At 32.2% G+C, this 26,134-nt stretch overlaps 1 pseudogene; it reads left to right on the top strand.

Annotated features, from left to right (window-relative positions):
* LOC118978727 (keratin, type II cytoskeletal 7-like) overlaps positions 1-22,663 on the top strand; it is a 98,303-nt pseudogene extending 75,640 nt beyond the window's left edge.
* Positions 22,664-26,134: the final 3,471 nt, after the last annotated feature.

Here is a 26,134-nt window from a genome sequence, read left to right on the forward strand (position 1 = left end):
AAGAAAATCTTTGGGCCTATTCACATAGTAGTGGCAGATTTCCAAAGGAGAGAAGGGAATTCCATTAGACTTCATGAGGCCTAGTTTCAGACTTGGTTTATAGTGACTTGTGCTGCACCATATTGCTAAAAGCCAGTCAAGGCTAGTCTATACTCAAGGGGAGTTGAGTAGATTCTATCTTATCATTGAAGGTCATATTGCAAAGGGAATCGTAAGCAGAAAAAGTTAAATATTTCAACTGATTGTTCCCCAAAGTGAAAATAACCATAAGTGCATGGGAGCTTAATATACTGAATATAGTAAATCTGTTGCCACTGTCTTAAAGGGGTTGGCTTGGATGTTTGGTCATAATCTTATGATTTGCACTGACTTCTGTAGTCACTGGAATATTTACTTATTCTCTATGTCATGAAAATTAATGGATTAACCTAAATATTACCTTATTAATGTAACTCTGTCTCTTGAATTCAGTGCTTGGATATAAATAGATAAAGAGTTGTGAAACTTCCTCTGAATTCTTCCATGAAAAGAAAATTAAATCAGCCCAAAAAGAAATTGGTTCAGTAGTTCTATCTACAGTGTGACAAGGTTCAAAACATCTTTACTTCTATTCTTGGGAGAGAAAAGTTGAAAAACACAAGATTGCATTCACTGCTATTCTATCACTATGTTTTCTAATACTGATGTGAGGCTTGAGTATATATCACAAACATAAAGTGTATTGAAATGTAAGCTCTAAACCTAACCATTAATGTTGTTGAAAATAGAGCATTTCTTTATGGGGAAGATTTAATATGTACATGGGGATTACTTATTTTCTCCATCACAACACGTGTTTCTAAAATGCATTACTCTGTGTGTTGCTACGTGCTGACAGGAAGTACAGAGCTACAAATTATGCTCAGTTGTAGCAACTTTTTGTCTTATCAAATATTTTCTGATATGTTCAATGTTCTCAGCCTAAGCACTTTTTACCTGAGCCAACCTTTTGATCTTTATTTTATTGAACCTTTTTAAATTTAATTTATTCAAATCATATCTGAATATAGTGAATGAACTAAAATATCAGAGAAAAATAATTACAAATTTCTCTGTCACATTTTTTCTATTCACCTATTTGGATATAATTACTATAGAAACTTTTGTTAGAGATAATGAAGCAAGTAATATATTTTCAGTGAGAAATACTCCCAGATTTAGATTGTAAAAATTAATTGCCTTAGGCAGGGTCTCAACCCCAATTACTTCAATTAGGTGTTTCACGGAATTCATTACACTCAATTAATATTTGTTAAATTTATTCAGTATTCTTAACACTTTTATGAGTGTAATAAAAACTCATAAAGTGAACTCAAAACTTTTATTATTGAAAGTTGAATTTGAAAGATAGCTAACTTTTCAGTTTTGATATTGACTAATCAATATTTTATAGATTCAATTTTTTAACTTACACAATTCTATCTTGTACAAACTAATAGTTGTTCATAAATAGATTCTAAACCATTCTCCCCAAAATCATATTATCTGTCTCCAGATTTGCTAGTGCTTAAACTTTTCCCCTATTTGCTTTCCATTTGACTTTTGGCCATGTCAAGACACCCGTGCTTGCCTATCATTGCGCCTAACCATACTTCTGAAGTAGAAATTTGGAAGTATATTTTGAATTTAAAAAAGTTTCCTAAAAATTATAACTTTGTAAACAACTACATCCAGTGATTTTCATAAAGTTTTATTAATTGTATTTTGTAAGCAAAATTTATGATGTACATTCTTAGTAGCTGAACCTAAACCGTAAGAAGACACACTGAAAGTTACTTTTGTAGGGATGAAAATTATTTTATAATTTTACACCAAAGAAGCTGAAAATCAGTAAAGTTAAATAACTATTTCAAGTACAAGAACTATTAGTGGAAGAGTCACCACTTCTGGACACTGTAATCCCAAGATTTCTCCTATACAATTCTGAGAGAAGTTACCAAATATTGCCTCTCCAAAGGGTGTTCACTCAAATATATTTACTTCATTTTTGATCTACAATTTACTGTCCTAAAAATGGAAGTCATCTCTATTTTAGGACAATGAGACCAACTAATTCTCAGAATCCTTGCCTAAGATAGCTGAATCTGTCAGAACTCCTCTTGTGAAAATGAAATAATAAGTGGGAGAGTATTAATACCAAGTTGGTAAGACTGTCAACAGTACAAAGACTGCCAGACTGTATCTCTGATGAAATAAAGAAAATAGAATGGATATATAACTTATCAACATGACCATATCTTGAATTTGTGTGTGTAAAATACATACCATAAACTGTAATTTTGTTTTCTTTTAATTTACTATGCATTGATAACTCTTTGATTTATATATCACTTTAATCAGTACATTTTATTATATTCAGTATATTGATGAAGTGTTTTTATATAAACGCCAATTATTCTGTAATCTTGAAATTTAAGTTATTTTTTATGGATTGTTGAATGCTCGTGTCAACCCATATTTGCCTATAAATTTATTGACATTGGAGATCATTAGAATAGATGATTAGAAAGAAAGACGGGGATTTTTATGAGTAAATATGTAGTCTGAAAGACACTACGTTTTAGCTTAAAAGTCCAAAATAATTTAAGAAATTATATAATTCAAGGTCCTGTTCAGTGACATAATAAATCTATTATATATCATCACCAAAAAATAGAAAATTAAAAGTATTAAATTTTTTTTCTTTTTTATGAAATTCATATGTCTGAATCATGAAAATAGAAAGTGTATAGAAATCAGAGGCTTACACTCTAACACATTCTAGGAAGCAGCTTCCAATATGCTTTGGAACTATTCCTTAGGAATGCATCTACACTGTCTTTGGCCTACTTCCCCATTGCCTTTGACAAAAGGCTGTCAATGTGTAATCTCTAGATGTTTTCAGGGAGTACAAGAGGTAAAGCATTTTTATAATGATACTATGACATTGTTTTTCTTTTTGTCTGTGTTGATGTTTTCTCTGTTGATGCAAAAGCAATGATATGTGCAATTGCTAATACCTTAGCCTAAATAAATCAGGACACCAAATTATATTCATAGTCCTTTCGTTATATTCATAGTCCACACACACACACACACACACACACACATACACACACAGAAAGTTGTGGTGAAAGATGTCCTTGATGAAGCAGTAAATATATTTATTTAATCTTAGCTTTTTGGCACATTATTATTTTATGTGACAGTATGGAAAGTACACATAGAGTATTCTCCTGCCAATCAGATTGTGATTTTCTTGAGAAAACCGCTTGTGTAATGGTTCTCACTTTGAGCTGAAATAGCCAATATTTTTTCATAAAAACCCATTTGTAATAAAAAGTCTAACTAATAATTTTTGCAGAGTACTTGGTAGAATTTTCTCAAAAAGAATCAAAATAAGACTGTTATTTCAAAGGAAATAATTCATAGTTTTTACTGCAAATGAGATCTGAGCTTTCAAATGAAGATTAGAAATATAGAATATTTGTAACTGTCACTTGTCACTTTAGTTACCTACGACTTTTAAAACTGTATAATAAAATAGGTTGTTTCTATAAGAAAATGTGATTTTTTATGGAATGTATTAAATTTGTCAACAATTGAAAAATCTGCATAATTCAGTGAAACTATATTTCCAAATGATCAGTGCTTGTTATAAAATGATTACTTATGGGTAGAAATTTCATTCAAGTTCAAGACAATGGGTTGTTACAATACAGAGTATAAAAAGTGTGTTGTTATGACTTGAGATTTCAAATTGCCAATATTATTTGGGTAAAATATCAAAAAAAGAACATCTATAATTATCCAAAAAGTTTTTCAAACACATTTTTTTCTAATTAAATGTGGTTAGGAGGTCAAATTTTCTTCATATACTTTAATCAAAACAAGATATGATAATAGATTAAATACGGAAGAAGATGAGAATGAAATTATCTTTTTTTAACCAGAGATTGAAGAGATTTACAAAAATGTAAAACAATGTTCTTGAGAAAATTGCTTTGCTTTTTACTGAATTTGAGAGAGAGGAAGAGAGAGAGGGACATTGATTTTTTGTTCCACTCATTTATGCATTCATTGGTTTACTCACACAGAAGATCAAACCCAAAACCTTGTTATGTCAAAGCAACACTCTAACCAACTGAGCTATCTGGGAACGGCCTTGAACACATTTATTTTTAAATAACTTATGCAGTTATTCTGAATAAAAATTATTTCTGGTAACAAATAATGTTTTTATTGTTAATTTTAAGTGACTTAATAAATAATGTTAACTTTTTGCTTTATTTCTAATATATTAAATATTGTTAGATAGCAATGACATAAACCAAAGTTCTCTAGAGACTGCAGTAATTGTTAACTTTTAAACTTTTTCTATTTGCAAATATTTGTATTTAATTTTTAACATTTTGTTTTTAATTATTGAAACTTTAAAATTATAAAATATTTGATTTGACTTTTGTCATTGTAATTGTTAATTAATTTAATTTTTATTTTACTTTGTATTGTTTTCATTTAAAATTTAACATTTTAAATATTTTTACATTTTAAGTGTTTGAACTTTTAAAATAATTTATTAATTTTAAATTTGTATAGTTTACATAAAAATTTCAAAGGTAATACTGTTCTCATATATCTCTTACATAATTCTCTTTAATATTGGCATAACCAATATTAGCATATTGGTATTATCAAAAGAAAGATGTTAATATTAATTCAATGTTGTAAACTACAGATTTTTCTATAGTTTTAAATATATATTTAAATTATATTATAATTAAATAATATCCATATAAATGATATATAATATATAGATTATAAAATTATATAAATAATTATGTTATATTTTAACATATATTATATATAAATATATATGTAATTTAGATTTCTATTTGATCATTCAATCCAGGACACTATATTGACTTTAATGCTATTTCTAATTAGAGTCACTCAATGTATAACACTATCTTAAATTTGTTTTAAAGATTTTATTTATTTATATTTAGAGAGAGAGGAAGGGAGGGAGAAAGAGGGGAAGAGAAACATCAACGTGTGCCTGCCTATCATGCGCCCCCTACTGGGGACCTGGCCTGCAACCCAGGCACTTGCCCTGACTGGGATGGAACTGGTGACCATTTGGTTTGCAGGCCTGCGGTCAATCCACTGAGCCACACCAGCCAGGTCATATCTTAGAATTTTCTTGTCTTTTACAAACTTGCTTGTTTTCGAGTTGTGATAGGTGTTTTGCAGAGTGTCCATCAGTTAGGTTTATCTGAAGTTTTCTCATGACCTTCTTGAAGCTGTGGGTTTATGTGACCTTCTTCTCTACAGCATGTCAGTGGGCACATGATCTCGACTTGACATGAGTGAAGATGACAACCTTGGTCAGAGGTTCCTTCATCGTAAGTACTGTTTTCCCCTTCAATACTTCATTTTTTAGAAGAAAATCACTAAATTGAGCCTGAACTCCAATGGAGTGGCAATCTTCTAGTAATTAATGTATTGAACATCCTTTTTTTCCCATAAAATTTTATCTGTAATTTTTAAAATTAATTTTAACATTCTTCAATGAATCTCACTTGCAGCAACTATTAGTATGTTTCTACTAATTTTCTGTCTCTGATTTTTTTCTCTCTTTATTCCATGGAATTTTCTTCAAGAAAAATGTGTTCCTGTTTATATATTTATTTAATACTTTATATATAAATTAATGGATTTATTGGTTTTCTTTTATTCTTTGGCTTATGATTCAATAATATTGTTATTATATTCCAACTTTGGCTTTTGGGAGTTCTTTCACATTGGTTTCTATGTCCCTTTAACAGGCCCTCATCATTTAATTATGTGAGCAGTTTCTTAATTTCTTTTCCTATAAGATGTTACAGGCTTATTTTACCTGTCTTAACCCTAGAATCAGTCATTTCTCCAAAGAGTTTGAGTTATTATATTAGAGAATGATCTTGGAAACCAAGACCTGAGGGCTGGGTGTACTCCATGCTACTCAGGTGTAGTATGTATTCTAGCACTCTCTTGGTACCTAGTGCTTTGTAAGTTCAAATCTGCTATTGAGCCTCTTCAGGAAAATTTAATTCTATCTTTTAGCAATGGCCAGTGTGGCTGTCTGGGTGTGCAAGGGAGGGAAACAATCGATGCATCTCTCTTGCATTGATGTTACTCTCCCTTTTTTTCCCTTCCTCTCTCTCTAATAAAGCAATGAAAAAGTATCCTCAGGTGAGGATAAAAAATAAACAAAAAATTTAATTCCAGCTATTAGACTTTTTAATTCTAGAATAATTTCTATTGGTCCTTTTATGTAATTTCTATGTCTTTATTGAAATATTAGGTGAGATAAAATTGTCACACCCTTCTTTATGCATGGTTTATTTTAGTTCCTTGAACTTATTTATAAGGGTCCATTTAAAGTTTTACTAAATTGAATGTACAGGTGCTTTCATAGACAGTTTCTATTGACTGCTTATTGTTCCTTTGTATGGCCACAATTTTCTATTTATTTGCAAGTCTCCTAATTTTAAAAAATTGGACATTTTAGATAATACCTTTTATTAATTCTGAGATCATTATCCAATGATTGTTGTTCTGTTGTTGCTATAGTTACTGTTATTTACTTTTCTAGACATGCTCCAGACATAGCCTGCATTCTCTGTAGCAGGCAACCAATAATGTGTTGCTTTTTGTTTATTATTATCACTGTGTTAGACTGTTGGGCTGCTATAATGGAATACCAAAACCTGGGTCACTTATAAACAACAAAAATTCATTTGTTACAGTTATGGAGACAAGGGAGTTTGAGATCAAGGTGCGAGCAGACCTTGCCTGGTGAGGGTCCTCCAACTGGTTCCTCTTTCTGCTATGTCCTCACATTGCAGAAAACAAAAGGAGCTCTTTAGAATCTCATTTATAAGAGCAGTAATCCTAATCATGAAGACTCCAGCCTCATGACCTAAGCACATCACAAACCTCCCACCTCAAATATCATCACATGAAGATTAGCTTTTAACACATACATTTTGGGGTACACATTCACTCTGTATAAATCATGCAACCTCATGTTTGCACCTGAGTCAGCATATAGTATAGATAAGTGGTTAGCCAATGATTTCTTTAGGTTCATTGAGCCAAAAAGACTTCTACCTTTAGAAGAGATTACACTGTGTGTGTGTATGTGTGTGTGTGTGTGTTAGGCTTACCTTCAACATTCAACATACTGGTTGTGTGTAATTCTTCTTAACACTTCACTTAGTCCTTGTGCAGTGTTTAGAGAACAGCCAGGGGTAAGTAACTGCAGCGCTTTCCTGCATACAGGCAGCTTTCTCAATCGCCAGGTATATGTCAGATCCTTTCTTAACTCACTAGACACATTCTGTTCCCCAGATACTACCCTTACATTTTTGGCTGTAGTTTTGTTTGTCCACAGTTTGTCCAAAGCTCTGTTGTAACCTTAGGTAACCTCTTTGTTGAACAATTGGAGCTGATTGTTCTCAGTGCTTCAGGATATGGTTTTTCCTCTTGAGCTGAGATCTGAATCAGGTCAAACAGCCATAATATCCTTGGGGTGAAATCTATCCTGGGAGCTTCATGTTGGATCAAATGACAATAGACTGGTGATGGGACTTTCAGTGAGTTCCGAACAGGTATGAAGGCTGTTGTTTTTTGAGGCTATAGTTTGGGAATAGTCCTAAATTACCATGTAACAAAATCCACAATTATCATTGATATTTAGTACTTTTTCTTAAATAAATATATTTGTTGCTTTAAACATTTTAAATTTCAGAGTTCAATGTTTGTAATATATATCTTGAGTAAAGGCTGTGCTCTCAGATAGAAATAACTGAGGTTTTTATTTCAAATGTATTTTTTAGTCAAAATTCTACTCATTTACTTTATTTTTAAAAAGCTGGAAAAACAATTCTAGAATTCCTATGGAAGCAAACAAAAATGCAATTTGACAAATTTAAATAAAGGATAGAGTTTTTTTTTAAAGTCACTATTTGTAAATCATGCAAAAATTAAAATCTTGTGTTACCAGAGTAGAAATATGTTTTCATATGTATTCTCAATTTAAATTGGGTTCCATTTTTTGTTAAAATAATCTAAATTACCCACATTTATAATAGAAGATTTTTTTACTTTCCAATGGTTTATAAAAAAATTCTGAGATAAATTAGAGATTAGAATATTTTACTGATGCACTTTACCAACTTCCCCATACCTTTTATCTTTTAGTCACAACTTGATACAAAGATTACTTTGACAATATAGAATATAAACACAATGTTGTAGAATTACATCCAATACTTTCTTTATTTATTACTTTCTTTACTGAATAAATATTGTTGTTACATTCCTAGTAATATATACATACTAGGGCACAGGATTGATCAAGGTGAACAGGACTCCTACCTTCAAGAATTCTCTTACTGAAAGGAAAACATAGATTAAACCAACTAAATATCCTGAGTGTAATAGAGGGGCTGTCAAAATTGCCAGCATCAACAGAACACTGCAAATATAACCTTGTTCTTAGGACACAGGAAATATCTTCTGTAAACATTACCATATTTCTACTCCATCTAACTCAGAGTAAAACAGGACTTAATATGTTATAAGACCTAACATTGTCCAGGGGAAGATTTGTCACTTACACTTCTCCAATTTCCATTGGTCACTTAAAAGTTTGACTTCAAAAGACTTTTTTAGAAATGAGAGAAATAATTGTGATGAAAAATCTAAAAGTGATCTAATCTGTTAAGTGATCTAATTAAAATACCCTTATAAATATTAATAGGGACAAAAATAGTATCTTGAAAAATGTAAATAGCTTTGCATTTTCTTGAAAACAATGAAGATGAACAGGGATAACTTAATCCTAGAAGTAGTTTATATGGACTCGGGAGTTGACAGACTGTCAGGAGATTAAGTAGTCGAACAATATATGCCCTCTATTTCTGTATCTATGAAATAAACCACTTCTGGAGATTTGGATGTGTTATTAACTTACATGACAGCAACTCAGAGAAAAAAAGGTAAAAATCACTTTGAATTATAGCACGTTGGAAGGCTTCTAGTAAAACATACATATGCATACTAAATATAACACATATGCCTATATATCTTATATTTATATGTGTGTGTAACAGATAGATGATAGATGCTTATGGGATGTGCAGAAACAGATGCACACACATTTTGTTTTGGGGGAGTTGTTTCTGATCTTCCTAACAGGTAACTAAGATTGTTTTTTATTTAAAATACTATTGATTCTTCTGGGAGTTAGAAAACGATGGTCATTTGAGTGAGCCCTGTGCTGTAATACATGCGCTCTGCATAGTACGTGTTATTGGGAAGACCCAAATTACAGGACTTCTGCTCCTCGGTTCTTGCCATGCTTGTAAAAATAAATTCAGACAAGAGACAGAAAATATAGTGGAAACGAGGTAACACCTTTATTTATGAAATACACATGAGCATGAAGCTGCAGTGGACACCCAGCTAGTCTGAGTGCCTTACCCACTGGGGTTTTAGGGGTTATATGTTTGCAGCTAGCCTCCAGGCTCCCCCTCTGTCTCCCTACTCTGGACTTTGGGAATAACATATGGCTTAAAAAGTCCCCCTTTCCCAGGAAGTGACAACAATATCCACAGAATTTCAAAAGCTTCCCTCCTGCTGTGTTTATGTTTCTCTCTAGTCACTAGAAGACCTGGTAATCTTATCTGACAGGGCTCAGGACTGCTGAGGTGAATCTGTCTGCCTTCGAATTCCTGCCTTGGTTCTCTATCTCTCTTGCCTAATGGAACAAAATGGTAGGCAGAACTAGGTCCATGTTGTGTCATGATCACGGAAATAACCTGTTAAATTAAAAAATCTATTTCCTATGTGTCAAGATGTGCAGAATTCTCATATTTAATGTGTGGATACAGTAACTCCACCTTCCTTTTAATTTTATATCTTAAAATATAGGTCTATATGTTAAAAAACTTTCTTGCTCATCTACTGTGTTCATTGGATTAATTTATGTTTTTTCCACGTAATGGTATATAAATAGTCATTTTCTTGCATAATATATTTTTCTTCTCAAACTATTTTGGAGGATAAAAATGTGGATAATTTTTAGAAAAATTAATAAAATATTTAGATTTCTTTAATACATGAAGTAAATACAGCATATGCTTAAATCATGTTGTTTTGTTCAATATCATTTGATTACATCATTGATGACATGGCATAAGAACTTAACTCTTGCTTATATATGAGATGGCCTCTAGTAAAATTGGTTTTATTATACATTACTTGGCTTAAGGTCACAGAAATTATGGAGGATGTTAAGGGAGAACTCACTGTACATGAAACTATCTGGCTGGGATATGCAGTTTTGTTTCCATTTGTACTTCATGGCTGTCTTAGGACACTAGTTAACATCAAGGATTCTGGGTACCAGCCAGATTTGCTCAGCCACCTATTTGCTGTCTAACACTGTCATTAGACACCTTTATGGCTCAAAATACGTAAAACTAACATAAAGAAATAACTACTTCATAAAGAAGTAACAAGATTTAAATGAATTAATACATGTAAGAAATTTACTATGTCTAGTACATGATGCATACTTAAATACAGAGTAGCTGGTATTATTTCCAAATAGTAAAGACAAGAGGGCCCTTTTCTCTATTGAATACAACAATAAACATTTTTCAAATCTAAGTGTTTCTTTCATGAAAACTTCTGAGTCAACATTTCTAATTTGGAAGGGGATAGTTTTTAAAATGTGCTTTCTAGTCATAGATAAATAAAGATGTCAAAGGAAACACAATTAATCATATTCCTAAACTGATGATTTTGGATAAATTTCTGGTACAGTCCCAAACTCAATGCAATATTACCATTTCCACTTTCTCTCAGAATAAACTTCCCCTATATCCAGTCATTGCTTTTAAAGCAGCTTCAGTCTCTTCAGTTCTTTCTAGCATCAATCAAAGGGGAGTCAGAGAGTTGACTTTAGGGCTTGGAAACTCTAATCTTACTTTATACATTCTCTACTAAAAGTAATTCCTTCTGTCCTACCTGTTTTCCTCTCGTGAATACACTTTGGTGTGACCTTAATTTAACCCATAGTTAACATTCTGATTTATGCCTAGCTTCTATTCCTTAGAATTTCCTGGAAAACTTGTACATCTTCTATAAGAACACCCATAGTTTTCTCATCTTTTGCTCTTCAAGGAAATATTGGTAAAAGTTTGGAAAACTGTAATAAGCAACCCCATAAATTCATATTTGTGTGTTACCTTTTCATTGTAACTAGGACACACTTTTACACTTTCAGTGTGAGAGTAGAAAATTTATTCATTTTATGTTTTTTAACAGCTATTGCTTACCTCATGGAGGCCATGGCCAAAAAAATTACAGTTTAGGTAACACATATCTAAGGGATATACTCATTATAGTATGTGCTGAAATGAAGAAAACACTGCAAATTTGTTTTTATTATATTTATATAATATATACATGTTTTATTTATTTCCAGTTAAAACCTATAAATTATTAAACAAAGACATATAAAACATAAAGAATAGAATCTTTCTTTTCAAATAACAGAAACATGGACATTGCTAAAAATACAACCAACAAAATGTCTTTATTTAATCGGAATCTTCAATAGTTGGCTTTGCAAAGCATTTGTAACAGTCATCACAAATATTGCTATACTAAAGGCACAAATACTTTTCACAACACTAGCAAAAATACTTTGATAAGCACTCATTTTAGATACACAGTACCTAACACATCTTTTTTCTTTTTCTGCCTGTGGAGGGAGCTGTATCTGTGTTGTCATTAGAATTTACTTCAATTTGTGTTTGAAATCGATGAAGCTTCAGGTGTAAATGCTTATGCACACCTGTAGAGATTTTCAAATGCCCTTTCATTTGTTCTGACACTAAGTGCCTTGCTAGATTTCTAATAAATATTCTGCACCTTATTTTGGCGTTGCTGTTCAGCATATGAATGGTCTCAGTATGTATTCCTGCAATATTCAAAACTGTGTAGAATATAACCATAGACCATCTTCTGGTGTTCCTGGATACATTATATGTACCTATATTATTTGGTTTACAATTTCAACTACTGACTTTATTTGCTTGTACTATTCTATTATGTCAGGAGTCTTGCAAATCTAAATTTATGTCATCATTGAAATGCATACTTGAAACTTAAATTACATCTTTCCCCTTTTGAGTATATGAGATACAAGTGTGCAATCTGTACCAAGAGAAAATAAATTAGATTTTTTTGGTCTGTTTTTAGAAGAAATAAATTCAGGGGATGGTTGGGGTTTATTCTTACAAACAGTACCTGCATATGAAAATTGCTTCTTTTTTTCAAGTTGGAGATCAGATTTATATCAGTGAACGAGGTATCTGTTGTAATATTACATTCTAATGAGTAAATGGGTTCTGCAGTTCTCTTGATTATTTCAGCTGGTTTATTACTAATCAAGTAATGAACTTTGTGCTGCTTACTTGCATATATTTTAAGATTTCCTGTATAAAACACATTTGAATCAACCTTAGCAAAAATCTTATACTACATTTACTGGGTTTGGATGTAATGTATTGTCTAAACCCACATTTGCCTCTAAATCCAGGTACAATTTTGTCTATTTTTACATTCTTTTCCATCGAGTAACATAATTTACAATTTCCTCCAAATACTGAGAAAATGTCTCTCATGGCCACTAATTTGTCCAGTTTCTGATACCCTAAGTGGGTAAGTTTGTCCTCAAGCTAATGAAAGTTGACACAAACTATTCTGCAGTTGTTCTTAATTTTTTTCTTCTTATTGGACTTTTCTTCCATTTTGATTCTTTCTTCTTTCCAAAAAAAACTTCTTTTTCATTTATGTCTAATTCTCCTTCACTTTCTTCACTAGAAATATTTTGATTTGTATCTGAATCTCCTGAATGAAATTCTACATAATCATCTTCTAAATCACTTTCATTTTCCCATTCAACTTTATCATTCTCAACATTGGGCTCTTCAACAACTCTTAGATTATCAACTCAATATGTTGTTCCAGTCATTTCCAGTAAATGAAAAACAAACAAACACACACAACATTGACTTTGGAGTACGAAGTGTCTCTCAGACACAATTCATATCAAATATCACAAACCCTCATAACCAAACTGATGGCTTAAATGTTATGGCTTAACATTAGTCATATACAAACACGCAGCTAGTCATGACCTTGAATCTATGCACCAGATATATGTAACAATATTTCAGGAAAGAGTTTGTATCTCTCAGATCAGCTATGACCTCCACAGGCTTTATAATGTGCCTTTGCTTTACAGTTGCCCTATCAGGTTTAGTACTTAAATTTGTTACTTAAACTAGTGGAATTTCTTTTATTTTTATCATTATTATAAAAGCAGAAAATAATATTTCAGAAATTCATATACATAATATAACACATTTAAAAACAAATATACAATGTGGTCAATGCAACACTTTAAAAATATTTCTTGTGTTCTAAATACTTTATATAAACTTTTATTATGAAAGAAACACATTTTTTTGAAACAAAAGTGAAATATAAGATATTGTAGTTATTGAAAGACAAATACCATAAAATCTCACCTGTAAGTGGAACCTAATCAACAAAACAAACTAGCAAGCAACATGTAAACAGAAACTTGAATTAAAAAACAAATCGACAGTAACCAGAGGGGAGTTGGGAGAAGGAAAATAGGGGGAAATAGGGGAAAATAGGGAGAGGTCCATCAAGAAACATGTATAAAGGACACATAGAAAAAACCAAAGGGGGTAGGTTCAAGGGTGGGGGCCAGAGATGGGTGGGGTGGGGGAGCGTGATGGGGTGAAAATGGAGACAACTGTACATGAACAACAATATAAATAAATAAATAAATAAATAAGGAAAAAGAAACAGTTTCTTTGAAACAAAAATAAAATGTAAAAATATATTGTACTTGTAAAATAATTTAAAATTCACAGTATATAGAGATAACTACTGTTAACTCTAATAGCATTATTTTACTTGTAAAGTATTTATGATGTATTTTAAACATCATTCATTATATGTCACATAACAATACATATGTTAATATGTTAATACTATATAAATATTATTTACTAACAAAATTTTTATTCTCTGATATATAATGTTGTGACCTTCTTTATAAAGTGAACAATGTATATTCACTATTTCCATATTGTAAAATGTTCTTTGAAAAAATTACTTAATCATACTTATGTTTTATGTGTTGCATGTTCTTTTATCTATTGTGGAATACTGAAGTTGCTTTTTATAGTATCTTATTATAATGAGTGATGTTGTAATGCATATTCTTACCCATAACTTTTATATGCCTCTTTTAATTTTGCATTTATAATTTTCAAAAATTAGACCTATAGATCAAAAGATCTAAACTTTTTAACAGTTTGAATAAATAATAACAGGTTATAATTTGAAGTGATGCCTGTTTATTTAGAAGTAGCACTATAGCTTATGCCTCATAATTAAACTTATCTAACATGTAAATTTTCTCAATAATATATATTATAGCCCCTTTGGACTTAGAAACAAGGCATAGAACTTTTAGCACTATGTTTGGGAGTCATTTAAAGGAGCAAAATCACTACCAAAATATGCAAAAAATTGACACTAAAAATACTGAGAAATGATAGTTTTTACAGCATGAATTCTTAGACAAGAAGGCAAACATCTCCTTGTTTGGACTCAGCTGGGAACCCGAGTAAAAGACCATTTCTGCTGCTTGGTGCACATATGAATAACTATAAAAGTGCATGACTATTGATTCAGGGGTCAAAAATACATTTTAACTAATAAACGGCAAATATAGACTCAATCAAAATTTTGGATTGTCTTGTAGATATCTCCTTTATGGAGACAGTCCAGAAATGTGGGGAGAGAGAAGGATATCAGGAGGAAGAGATGAGGTGAGAGACAGAGAGAGAACTTTATGACTAAATGGGCCATATCTACCCCATATCCAGAGAGAATGTAACTTTACTTATTGCAGAGAGTATGGTAACATTTTGCTCCAGAGGCAGAAACTAAAAGATATTCTAACTTTTTCCATTAAATTTTTAAAAATATTTTATTTATTTATTTTTAGAGAGAGGGGACAGGGAGGAGAAAGAGTGGGAGAAAAACATCAATGTGTGGTTGCCTGTCATGTGTCCCCTACCATGGACCTGGCTCACAACCCAGGCATGTGCCCTAACTGGGAATTGAACTGGTGACCTTTTGCTTCACAGGCTCATGCTCAATCCACTGAGCTACACCAGCCAGGGCCATTATTAAATTTCTCTTTTGATTTTACCAGAGGTGAATGCCCCAAGGTTGGTTGGTTGGTTTGTTTTTCTGTTGATATTCACTACTACTATCCTATGTTCAGCCTATCCTCATATACACCATGCACAGGAGTGTATCCTGCCCTTGCCTTTTGAAGTTAAATTGATTTACCCACATGGCCAATCACTTTTTCTTCAAAATGTTAACATCCTGTTTGATTGACAGCCCACTCATGACTAGAGCTAATGATCCAGAAGATGTGTGGATGGAAAAAAGCAACTAACCCCATTTTGCTCCACATGATAGCATTCATGTCCTGATTAGGATCTTACTGAACTCTCTTGAATATACATTCCTGGGAGAGAAACTTATAGGATTCGAGCATGTTTAAGGGATTGAATATGGATTGACTTGACAGAGTCACTTTCAGAAAGTGATCCTGAATGCACATTCCCACTAGCAGTCTTATTTCATTATATTATTACTATAATTGTATTTTTAACTTTGGGGTTTTGGTATAAGACACATTAAAATTCAATTTTTCTTATAAATAGTGAAGTTGAATTTATTTATAATTAATTATTATATTTTAAAATCTTTTTACTGTGAGCTATTTTGGTTTCCCTGTTTTTCTATTGGGATATGTGATTTATTTATAGATTTCCATTAGCACATTGCTTATTGAGACTATTAAATTTGGTTTTCTTCTTTATGCTGCATACTGAATTATACTTCCTCTAAATATTTCATAAAAGTCATCTGAAGTATGAAAATAGAGACAAATATGCACTTGATGTAAATTATCTCTAAATAAGAAAGAATTTTAAATGGAATTTTATAGTTAATCCCTTCCTTACCTTACCCCAATTTTCTCTTACAAAAAGCCTTTAAATCAATCTTTTATTATAATACCAAGCAGAACACCATTCCAGCATTTACATAAAATATAGAATGTTGCCTATACAAAAATTAGAAAATATATGGGAAATAAATCATAAACTGATTTATATCTTTAAGTGCTTATACTGTCTTTTGATTCATGGGGAATAAATCTGTTCTCAGGCAATCCCTATAAGCTCTGCCCACCTACATGCTACTAAGAAGTTTTACCATTTGAAGATTCATCTCCACCCAGTCTCTAAGCTGATATTAAACTTCTGTGCTAGTAACCTTAAACAGAGTCCAAAAATGAGTTGCTATTCAATTACCATGAGCATGTTTTCTGACCCATGCTCAGGCATTCCCTCAATAGGTCAGCACTACTTTTTTCCTCAAGTCCTACCATAAACATCTCTTTGTACCTTCTTGGTGTACAGACCTGTTGGCATGAAGATGATCTTATTTTCCTATTCCTTGCCTTACCAATAAAGACCATCTTGAGGCATAACCTTCAAATATTATTTTAAAATAACTCCAACCCAAAATAGTTATTTTACATTGAAATTATTTTATACTAATGCTTAATCATGCAAGTACTTTAAACATTTAAATATTTAAAACATTGTCTCTATCACACTACATAATTTACTACTCTGTTTTATTAGCATGCAATTACCATAGGTATTGCTATTTTATTTCATATATTATTCCTCTAATATATCCTTGAGAATATTGTTAATTAACATTTATTCATTTATTATTATATATCAAATGTCATTGTGAATATAGATGCCCAGAGACAATGTTTGCTAACATTTCTGCATTTTTTGTTCTTAACTGTCTTTCCATAAATGTTTTATAGAAAACATCCATGGAAGATACAGCATTCCTCTCTGGAGAAGATTTGACCGGTGTCCAGGAACATGAGATAGCTCCCTTTATGACAGTTTGGTCGTGTTTTCTAGTAGCCCACATCTAATGTCAGGGTTTGCTCATTCTAGGAGTTCTTTCCCATAGACAATCTACTGAATGAGTAGGACACTTGCACATAATACTGATAACTAGGCTTCAAAGAACAAGTAAAATGATGTTTTCTGGTTACTGCTATTGCAGTTAATAATAAACGGTCCTTTGTATCTTATCCAAGAGTCTCATATCTTCTGCCTATATATATAAAACTGGAAATATAATTGTCATCTTGCAAGTATTGTAAAATTTCAGGCCTTTCACAGTTACCCCAAACAAGTTGTATAGAGGATTACAGATTCTTCAAAATAATAATACTCTATATCTGTAACTTGCCTACTTGAATTGAATCTATTGGGGTGATATTGGTTCATAAAATTGCATAGGTCTCAGATATATAATTCTATAACACATCATTTGTATATTGCATTGTTTGTTTACTACTCTAAGTCTCCTTCTATCACCATTTATTCCTCCTTTACCTTTTCCATTTCCACTATCTCCTCATTTCCTCTTATAATCACCATACTGTTGTCTGTGTCTGAGTTTTAATTTTTTTAGTTTAATACCTTCTTAGCTTGTTATTGTATGAATAATTTTATTTAACCTTCACAACACCTCGGGAATATTAAACTAACACTCTTTTATAGGGGGAGACTTAGTTAACCCCATTGAAATTTAATTTCTTTATTTGTAAAATGATATGATTTCTACCTCCTGAAATCTACAATGCAAATTAAATTAGCTGGTGAATATAAAGTGCTAAGCAGAGTAGCTGCTACAGGGTTGGATCTCAGTGCGTCTGGGAAATTTCATGCTCCTTTCAGTTATTCTGAGACCTATCGATCATTCAAATTCATATCCAAGTGGTTTATTTTGATGGAGTTTTATATTGTTCCTTTATTTCTCAAACCTTTATATACACCTTCAATGTATTAGTTATAATTTGATAATAGATTTTCACATGTAGATTTTTTAAGTCTCTATGTAGGAGGTAAGCACTTTCAAAGCAGAATCTAAACCACATGCATTCCATTTTTCTACCAGAGTATGTAATAGAATCTAGTCCACATTGGAGCTTAATATCTGATAAAAATACTTTAAAATTTTAATGTATTTTAAAACCTGGACATATTGGGTCAATACGTAAACATACTTATTGTATATACTTATTTTAAGATGATTGATAACTCGATTTTTATTTTGGCAATTTTATCGTTTTAGAAAAATATAGATTTTTATTTCTAGAAATGTACAAATAATGTTACCTTAAATTAGAAAGATTGCTCCAAAATAATTGCTCTTGTGATACATATGATAGGAAAGATGTCCACAAATCTCGGCAGCTTTCCAATGCTGCATTGATGACTTTCTGAAACATGGTGTCACAGAACAGTAAGTTCTGATGGAAACTCAGAGGGTTCTTTATATTATGATGTAAATACCACCAATCGTAATTATAACTAGAAAGGTATATTACCGCAAACTCCACAGATCTTTATCTAATTAAGTTTCTGTTTCCATTCACTTGTCTAAATTCTAGAGATTTATTTACAGTGTTTACAACTGATCAACTTATCCAAAGAAATGTTATAACTCAAGAAGACATGCCTTGGCTGGTGCAGCTCAGTGGACTGAGCGCGGGCCTGAGAACCACACGATCGCGGTTTGATTCCCAGTCAGGGCACATGCTTGGGTTGCAGGCCAGTTCCCAGCAGAGGACTCACGAGAGGCAACCATACAATGATATTTCTATCCCTTTCTCCTTCCCTTCCCCTCTAAAAATGAATAAATAAAAAATCTTTAAAAAAGAAAACATGCGTATTTATAAAATATGCAAAAGTAGGTAGTTTAGATTTAGATATTCTGAACTGTGTAATTTTCCAGAACTATACCAAATACTATTAACCATAAAATAGAGAATTACTAATTTATTGTTTATTATGCCAAGTAAATAGAATATAAGTGCACTTATACCACTATAGTTTAATTAAACTTTCCACAGAAAGAGTTAAAATTATTCTATCAAAAATATGTCAGTAACAGGCTTTAGTTATTTAAGACTTTTCTCGTAGATTTCCCTTGAAACTAAATTGATGTTAAAATTAGTATTTTGATACAGAAGACAAGTTGAGTACTTTTGAAAAGGGGTATCTTCTTTTATTTAGAAATGGTAGAAGCTATCAAAATCAGAATAGAGTTCACAATATAATTTCAATATAATTGAAATAAAGATTTATTAATATTTTATAAGATATATCAATTTGATACAAATTTTCCCAACATTTTTTAAAAATTATAATTTAAACTAACATCATAAACAAATGAAAATGTTAAAATTAAATAATAAACTAGCACTCTATAATGACAAAATAAACACTCTGTAATAGAATAAACTATTGGTATCTATAAAAATTATAGCAGAAAATCTGACTTGTATTTATCTGCTTGAATACATTTTTCATAATTTGCACTGTAGTAATACTTGGAAAGAAAGTTAAAAGGCAACTTTAATCCATATGAAATTTAAATTGAATTAATTGACACAGAATTACTATTTTTAAATAAATGTCTATAATTAGTTTTCAAGACAATTATTATGCAAATGTGTGTCACCTTTAAAGTGATAGTTATGGTGTCACTACCAGAGAATAAATGGTCCATCATGGCTTGTTTCTTATATGACAAAAAAATGTACATTTTTTGAGAAAACAAATCACAATTAATTGTAAAATGTGCAACAGATGGTGGGACTTATAATCATTCTATCAGACTAATAGTATAATGTCTGCATTTTGGAATTTACTTTTCCCAAAAGATGATGTTGGGTTGAAGCCATATTGACAGCCGGTACATTCCTAATGTAGTTAGTTTGATATACCTCATCTATTAAATCCTGTACACTTTCCAAAATAGCAGATGACAAGTGCAATTGACCACCTGGGAAACAGCAATTTCAAGAGAAAAGGAAAATTGATCTTCTCTTTTGGTGATTGTAGAGTTGGTTACTGCTTTTTTCTATTTTGGGTGACATTTAAACCTCCAGCATATTATTTGCTTTCCAAAAGGGCACATTGTTGAACACAGACAATGATTAAGTGTGAGTTATGGACAGTTATCAAGTGCTCTGCCTGTTATAATTTTAAGGAATGTAAACATGTTTTATAGCATATAAGTTCAAATGAACATTTACAATATGTTTCACAAATGATACTTTGAAATATCAAATAGATAATAAATTTCTCTAATACAAAAATGTCAAACAGTTGCACAGCATATAATCATTTGTATAAATCTGATTATTTCAGAAATTAAAGCTAGTCTTTGTAATAAAATGTAAAATGTCTGATGCTTTTGGATTGAATAAAATATATTATGAAGTTTCTTTGGGTGCAGTAAGATAGGGCTAATAGATAATTAAGGCAATAAAATAATGGACTGTAATGGCGGGTAGCATATACTATCAAACTACGATTTTAACTTGTTTGTATCATGGAACATTGCATATCTCTCTAATAAGAACTCTCTCTGTCATTGCATAACTATCCTTAAGAATCTTATGTATTTGGGAATTTGTAAAATGTCAAGGCCTAGTACAACACTGTTAGACAATAAAATAGTTCTATTTCTAACAGGGTAAAATTATTTCTTCTCAATTTTTAAAAAATGGTTAAATGCATTTAATCTTAAATTTGTTTTAACAGTACAGGTACATTAAAACAATAGGAGACTTTAATCAATAATCCATTCATACTTTATATGCTAAAGCTAGTTGATGTTAAAATATATGAAATAATAGATTTTAAAAGGGGTAGAATTATTTGCTTAACTAAACAATAATACTATAATTTTGGTTATAGCTAGTCAGCATTTTAACTTAAATCATTTGAAATATTAGAGGAAGTTTCAATAATACTATTTTAAACCATCTAATTAATGCTTATAGTCAGTAAAACAACTTATTCATATGGAAATATATTTATTTGTTCAAGTTTTTAATCAATTGAACAGATATAATAAAAATGTGACTATAACCCTAGATATAGTATACAAACTTTAATCACTCCAATTAAGCATTTTCTTTAATGTTTAATATTTTATTAAATACAATACCAAGTTTACTTTATGTTATCTTCAATTTAATATTTATTTTAAAAATTCTGAATTTAAAAAATTCAGAGTTTGGCTCCTTCTCACCCACTGCTAAGTACAGCCTGGTGCAGCCAGCGTGTCCACCCACTTCAGCTCCCTGGTTAGCTTGCACTCTGCCTCCTTCCATGGTCGTGGTGCCCAGGTGTGCCTGAGCCTTGTCGGCACTGGCTGCGGCTCCTGTGGCAGTAGCCTCTAAGGCCTGGACACCTTGCGGCTGCACATGGTGGTACACTCTGTTTATGGGGCTCGGTGGGCCCCTGCATCCACCAGGTCACCCTCGGTCAGACCCTGCTGGCCCTACTTCAGGTGAGCATTGACCCCTCCATCCAAGAGGTGCTCCGGAAGGACCATGAACAGATGAAGACCCTTAACGACAAGTAAGCCTCTTTCATGGACAAGGTGCAGGTTCTGGAGACTTCAAGAATAAGAATGAAGAGGAAATTAACTGGTGCATGGCTGCTGAGAATGAGTTTGTGTTGCTGAAAAAGGATGTGGATGCTGCCTACAGGAACAAGGTGGAGTTGGGGGCCAAGGTGAATGCCCTGAAGAAAGACATTAGCTTTCTCAGGACCTTCTCTGGGATGAAGTTGTCAGAGCTGTAGTCCCAGATCTTGAACACCTCTGTAGTGCTGTCCATTGATAACAACTCCCCCCTGGACCTAGACAGCATCACCGCCGAAGTCACGGCCCAGTACTAGGAGGTCCCCAACCACAGCCTGGCTGAGTCTGAGACCTGGTACCAGACCCACTTTGAGATCCTCCAGGCCCAGGCTGGGACTTCAGGAACAGTCAGAATGAGATTGCAGAGATGAACTGGACCATCCAGGGGCTGCAAGCTGAGATCAACAACATCAAGAATCTGCGTGCTAAGTTGGAGGCCACCATTGCTGAGGTTGAGGACGATAGGGAGCTAGCACTCAAGGGTGCACATGCCAAACAGGAGGAGCTGGAAGCTGCCCTGCAGCAAACCAGGTAGAACATGGCCTGAGAGCTCTGGGAGTAGCAGGAGCTCATGAATGTCAAGCTGGCTCTGGACGTTGAGATTGCCACCTACTGCAAACTGCTCAAAGGCAGAGTACAGGTTAAAGGAAATGAAGTGATACCCCCAAATATCTCTGTGGCGAATACCACTGGTGGTGGTGGCAGCACACTGACCTACAGGGGAACCATTGGTGGCAGTGGGTGGGATTTCGGGGGGACCATGTGCAGCAATGCCCTGAGATTCTCAAATGAAACCAACAAGGCCTATATCATGAGGAGCCCATCAAACCTTAGCAGGAATGCCCTCGACTGAGTCCTACATATGGGACACCCAGATTTGTCCCCCCACAGTCACAAGAAGATTACTGTCCTGGTCCCATCCGTGGTCCCAAGACCGCAAAGAAGTCTGAAAAATGATGTCAGAACAGCTTCCAATAAATTCTCTTACTGAGCCCTGGGTGAACCCATGACCAGGGAAATAAAAAAGTTAATACTATTCAAGCTTAAATGTTTAGTTATTTTCCTTTTTCTTTAAAATGAAATTATTTTAATTAAAATAGCATATAATTCATGCATAATCATGATCATATATTATAATTTAATATATTCTCTGGTAATGATTAAATTAATTTATGTACAATTCACAACTATTTATTGTGCATTATAGCCAGTGTACACCAAATGTAATGTGTAAAGTGCCTGTGAAATTTAAAAGTGATAAAATTAAAATAATTACAATATGTATACAATGAATAGTGAAACAATAAATAGATAGAAAATGCATAATGTTATATTTAAGAATAGTTACAGAGGAAAGGGGAAGGACTCATATGAACAAGTATAAAGGACACATGGAGAATAACTAAGGTGGGGGGTGGAAATGGGAGGGAGGTGGGGAACACTGCGGGGTCAGGGCTGGGAATGCAAGACAGAAAACTGTACTTGAACAAGAATTAAATTTAAAAAAATAAAAAAAAGAATGGTTACAGTTATTCAAGTGAATTATCATGAATTACTCATAAACAATTATTCCCCATAAGTTTGTATAGGAATAAGAAAGTAGGATTTTAAAATGAAATAATATTCTTCTAAGTATAGGTGAGATCTCACTTGTTATTGATAAAAGACTTTAGAGTATAAGTAATGTGTCATTTGAAAAGTTGGAACTATATGTAGAGTTCTGGCATGGAGGTGTAAGCCCACTAAAGTCTATATTCCTTGCTAATTATAACAAAAATCCCACACATTATGCAAAAAAGTAATACTTCTGAATTTCAGAAATAAATAGTTGAATAGCAGAAGGAGTCAAAACCTGGAGAAATGACCATCAAGGCCTGTATTTCCCACTTTTTCCTTCTTTTCTCTGAGGGTTTGAGGTGTGGGAAAGAGCCAGTGGCTAAAGCAAATAGAAATTCATATTTCTGGCAAGAGGAACCAGAAAGAAAGTACTGATGGGCAGGTAATGGGGAACAGGGGAAAATAAACAGAAAAGAGTGCTCGTGCACGGCCCGAAGAACCTGAGGAAAGGCTTTGAAAGTGGAATTGATATTTATAATGCTGCGAGTAGCTGATTCCCTCTGAGCAGCAAGCAAGGGGAGATGGTAAGAAGAATGAGGCCATCTCCTGAGTTGAATTAAAGCATTGTGTACATTCATAGGTCAATACTCACACACACAAACACACTTGTACAATAATTAAATTATGGGAAGTCCTATTCCCAAAGTGCTAATAAATACCCCATATACAAGTGGAAGCTAAACTGAAACCTGGTGTAGGATTTCAGAAAAACTGAAGAGAAGAGTTGTTCTAAAATAGAGTCTCTTTTATCATTGTGTATATAAGTCATAGAATAGAGAAAACATGTGTCATTCCACCGGAAACTGCTTTTTTGTTTGTTTTGCATTTGGGTGTGCAGTTCATGCTTTCCTTGTCACTACTGGACTTTACATATGCTGTGGTAGTATAAAACTGTCTAATACTCTATCCACTAATGTTTAAGGTAAACATCTATCCTTTAAGGTAAAGCCTTCACATGCTTCCCAAAGGTACTTGATTTTTATGACCCTAGCTACTTATATTTTTTATATACAGGATAGTTATATCTATGCAAATATAGAATCATCCAGATATCTTGCAACTCACCCTCTTCTATACAAATGTATTCCACAAGTGCTTTCTGAATGATTTCCGTTAACACACATGCACACACACACAACAGAAAAACAAACAACAACAACAACAAAAACCCCTGCTATCCCCACCTGCTACCATCATCACAGGAAGAGAATTATACAGCATACTGGATTTTTATAAAAAACGGTAATTTCCCATCTGAGCTTTGGTCTGAAAGAAATGTCTCTCTAACTTTAATTCAAGTTTGCTTTCTGCCTTCTTCTATCTTAAGTTCCTGGACTCCTATATCAGAGGTAACTTTACTATCCAACTTCTTTTCTGGAACTTCACCTCACTAAGTGTTTAATTATCAATTGCAATTAAATTTAAAACATATACATGGTTAATGAACAAAATAATATCCTCTCATGGGATCAAATAAATTAATTTATATTTGCTTTGCCATGATATTTTAAGTGTTTTTATTTTGAATTTTCTAGTTTTGATATTCAGAATTTTCTAAATAATATTAACCTATGAGAAATAATTCAGTCTCACAAAGAAATGAAAAGTTTTGCAGTTCCTTGCCTGCTATCTATATTATTTTGATTTAATGTCAATAACACCATCCTTAGAATTCAGCTAGGTTGTTAATCCTCATGATGAAAATCACTATCTAAAACAGCTAGTTTTCCATTGTGTCACTGCTTGATCTCATCATACCATGACTGTATGAAATATAAAATGAAAGGTATGTGTTGTGGTATTAAAACATTTAATACCACAACATAAACCAAAATGTATGTATCCCAATAGAACTATGTTCTAGCATATGTGTGATGATGTTAATATAATTTAAAAAGTAAAGCTTAAATTTAAAAAGTTAAAATGAACATATTTAAATGTGAGTCACTAGAATTGATTAATGGTGTTTGAAATAAAAGTTAATTATGCTCATTTGGCATGGTTTTCAATATCTAAAGAGCTTTTTTTCTAAATACTCTCCCCCACCCCCCCCAAAAAAAACAGAACTGTGTGTTCATTTTAGACACAGAATGCATTCATAAAACCTACATTTAACCTATTTTGTTATTTTGTTATATTGGCAGAGGCATAGTAGTTCTAATTTTATTATTTTATTATATTCTGTTTTTTCCATATAACCATTGTTTTATTCTTTTGACATTTTACCAAAATTATTACCAAAAATATATATTTGAAAATATAACACAATATAGAATGCATAGATATTATAATATTCTCCACAATATTACTTTGTTTGTTTCCTGTATTCATTAATTTGTTTAGGTTTTGAATTAACGTTTCAGAGTAACCATTAAGCATTTGTCAATAATATTTTGCGCCAGTTGTCAAATTACAAAAGCCATTAAAGTATATTTGGACAAGCCAGAAAAATAATGATAAATAAAAAACAAAGGTCCACAGGAATTACACATGACTTAAAACTATTTTATTTAATATGTTCTAAAGTTCTGTGTCAAATCATTTTTATTAAAAAGTTATTGATGACATTAATTACATAAATGAACTTTAAGTGCATCTAGTACTCAGATCACTAGTCTTCTAATGACTGAAAATGCTGTACTCATTAGTGTATTATATATATATATATATATATATATATATATATATATATATATATTAAATTCTC

Source organism: Sturnira hondurensis, unplaced genomic scaffold, assembly GCF_014824575.4.
Source record: "Sturnira hondurensis isolate 20B ecotype Veracruz unplaced genomic scaffold, ASM1482457v3 Scaffold0022136, whole genome shotgun sequence".
Classification (NCBI taxonomy): Eukaryota; Metazoa; Chordata; class Mammalia; order Chiroptera; family Phyllostomidae; genus Sturnira; species Sturnira hondurensis.